Genomic DNA, 3,281 nt, shown 5'->3' on the forward strand with positions numbered 1-3,281 from the left:
TAAAGTTAATGCTGAATCGCTAAGCATATGATAAACTTGCACTGGTAGGAGTTCTAATTAAGGTTATCTTGTAAAATTCAACTCTTTTTGTGCTATTCCTTTGTGCTTGTGATGTGGGTCAGTAATGAGCTTTAAATTATNGTCCTAATTTATGTTAAAAAAATGCAGATAAGGGTCACCATCGATCAATATATGCTACTAATAGCTCACTTCCAACGGATTGTTACAAACTCCTCTCTGGTAAGCAGATACTAGCATTGATGTTAACGTGTGTATATATAATTTCCTTTGTGTGTAATTTATCTTTGTGATGTTTAGATGTCCAGTTCTCATTATTTTGATTTGATATATGTCAAATTGGAAGATGGAGCCAAAATAAAACTTACTGCTTGTCAAATAGCTTATGTTTGGTGCTAGATTTNGGGTTTGGAGTGTCTCTAAAACTGTTAGATTGGGAACCTAATTCCAGCACTCTATTCCTCTCCAAGAAACACAGAAAGATTGGGAATTTGTATGTTATTCACAATATCGCGCCTATACAGAAAGAATACAGAGGCATNACCCTCTTTCACAGGTATGAACCTGTCAAACAACTAAAACAATCAACACCTTTTCTATCTAACTGTCCTCTATTTATACAACCTCTCCTTCCCACTCTTAATTGTCCTAAGCAGTTAAACGGTTACAGTTAGTTCCATTAGTTCCCCTCTTTCTTCTCTCATAAATCAACTATCTCCTATTATCCCTATCATTACCCGCCCCTTGAACACCAACCTTGTCCCCAAGGTTGAAATCGGGGTATTGTTCCCTTATGGTTATTTCATTTTCCCAGGTGNCCCCTTCCGGCCCTCCTTCTTGCCACTCAACTAGTAGTTGTGGCACACTCTCCCCTCCTTCCTACAACTGCCTCCTTCCCAAGATGTTTACGGGCCAGAATGAAGATCTGTCAGCTTGCAGGTCCAATGGTAAGTCCTTCTCTACCCTTTGTCTTGCCTTCTTCACCTGTGTAACAACATTGAAGACAGGATGAATTCTGGTTGTCTTTGGTAGCCGCAACTTATGTCTTTGGTAGCTGCAACTTACAGGCATTCTCCCCCACCTTCTGAACCACCTGGAACAGTCCAAAGTATCTAGCTGCGAGCTTTGGATGGAGCCTGGTTGGCATCGATGTTTGTCTATGAGGCCGTATGTTCAAATACACCCAATCCCTTACTTCCACGTTCACAGCCTTCCTCCTTTTATTAGCTTGCCTAACCATGAGATCCTGGTTTGGAGCTCCTGACCAAGAATGAATGCAAAGAGGGAGGCGTTCTCCCATACACAGCCTCAGAAGGGGAGCACCTTATTGCTCCTTGGTAACTCGTGTTGTACCAATATTCTGCCCATGACAACACGATCATCCATCCCTTGGGCTGCTCCGAACAAAACACTTAAGACAACCCTCCAAAACTCGATTTAGAACCTCCGTCTGGCCGTCCGTTTCAGGGTGGTACGTGGTGCTCATCTTTAACTGCACCCCCTGACAATTAAGCAGTTCCTTCCAGAATATACTCAGGAACAATAGGTCTCGGTCGGTCACTATAGATTGTGAGATCCCATGCAACCTCACAATTTCTCTTATAAAAACCTCAACCACTGTTTTCGCCGAATAAGGGTGCTTGAGCGATAAGAAGTGTGCGTATTTACTCAAGCGATCCACCACCACCAAGATTGCGTCATACCCCTATGGAATCCATGCCCAACTCCTCCCACACTGTGTTCGGCACCGGCAAGGGCTGTAGCAATCCTTGAGGTGAAGATGTTATGTACTTGTGTTGTTGGCATAGAAGACATTTAGCCACAAACTCCGTTACATCTTTTTTCATTCCAGCCCAATATAATGATTGTGCTAGGCGCCTGTAAGTCCTGTACACCCCAGAGTGGCCCCCATTTGTGTTACATGGAATTCGGCTATCAACTTTGGGATCCAGAGTGGCCAACACCAGGGCCATCATTTCCTTTTCGTAGATGGACTTGCTTAACTTTCCCTCGGACAGAGCCGTGCTAAAGTAGGCTATCGGGTTTCTTCCCTGCATCAGCACGGCTCCCACGCCACTTCCCGACGCATCACACTCTATGTGGAAAGGTTGTGTGAAATCGGGTAATGATAATACTGGTGCTGTTGTCATCTCTCTCTTCAGTGTTATCCACGCCTCCTCTGCCTTCTCATTCCAAGAGAATCCACGTTTCCTCAACAATTCTGTCAAGGGTCTAGCGATCTTGTCGTAATTCCGGACGAACCTCTAGTAATACCCCGTTAACCCCAGAAATCCCCTCAGGTTCTTCACAGTTTTCGGCCGCTCCCATTCCACGACCGCCTTGATCTTCTCGTCGTCCATCTCCACACTCCTGCTCGAAATAACATGTTGTCAAAAACTACGAGAACATACTTGCGCAGGTAAGCCTGGAACAGAGCGTTCATTGCACTTTGGAAGGTCGGCGGCGCGTTGGTAATCTCGAATGACATCACTACGAACTCATAGTGCCCTTGACGTGTTCGGAACTATGAAATAGTAAAAGAGATGAGGGGAAATCTCCCTTATGTGTCTTTGTATACACATAGGGTAATGTATTTATAATAATGAGAGTTTGGGCTAAGCCCAAATACAAATGAACATGTAAATGAAATAAACACAATATCTAACACTCCCCCTCAAGCTGGAGCATATAAATCATATGTTCCAAGCTTGTTACAAAGATAGTCAATTCTAGGTCCTCGCAAGGACTTAGTGAATATGTCTGCCAACTGATTGCTTGAGTTAACAAACTCAGTCTTGATATCTCCAAATATGATTTTTTCTCTAATAAAATGGCAATCAACTTCAATGTGTTTGGTTCTCTCATGGAAGATAGGGTTAGAGCTAATATGAAGAGCAGCTTGATTATCACATATAAGTGTCATGTGAGTGATATCTCCAAATTTCAATTCACTCAGTTTTTGTTTAAGCCACACAAGCTCAGAAGTAGCTGATGCCATAGCTCTATATTCTGCTTCTGCACTGGATCTAGCCACAATATCCAGAAGTAGACCTCCTATCAGAAGGGGAACCAGTCCAATCAGCATCTGAATAGCACACGATTTTTGTATCGTTGTTAGGACCATATAGCAAACCTTTTCGAGGTGATCCTTTAATATACTTCAGTATGCGAACCACTGCATCCCAATGGTCTTCACATGGAGAGTTAAGGAATTGACTCACCACACTAACTGCGAAGGAAATGTCAGGACGCGTAACAGTAAG

General features: G+C 43.2%; 1 long non-coding RNA gene across 1 annotated transcript; it reads left to right on the forward strand.

Annotated features, from left to right (window-relative positions):
- Nucleotides 1–1,104, forward strand: LOC111240800. The gene is made up of 2 exons (XR_002666364.1): nt 1–44; nt 169–1,104. It is a non-coding gene; the product is annotated as an uncharacterized LOC111240800 (long non-coding RNA).
- The last annotated feature ends 2,177 nt before the right edge of the window (nt 1,105–3,281 follow it).

Source organism: Vigna radiata, unplaced genomic scaffold, assembly GCF_000741045.1.
Source record: "Vigna radiata var. radiata cultivar VC1973A unplaced genomic scaffold, Vradiata_ver6 scaffold_195, whole genome shotgun sequence".
Lineage (NCBI taxonomy): Eukaryota > Viridiplantae > Streptophyta > Magnoliopsida > Fabales > Fabaceae > Vigna > Vigna radiata.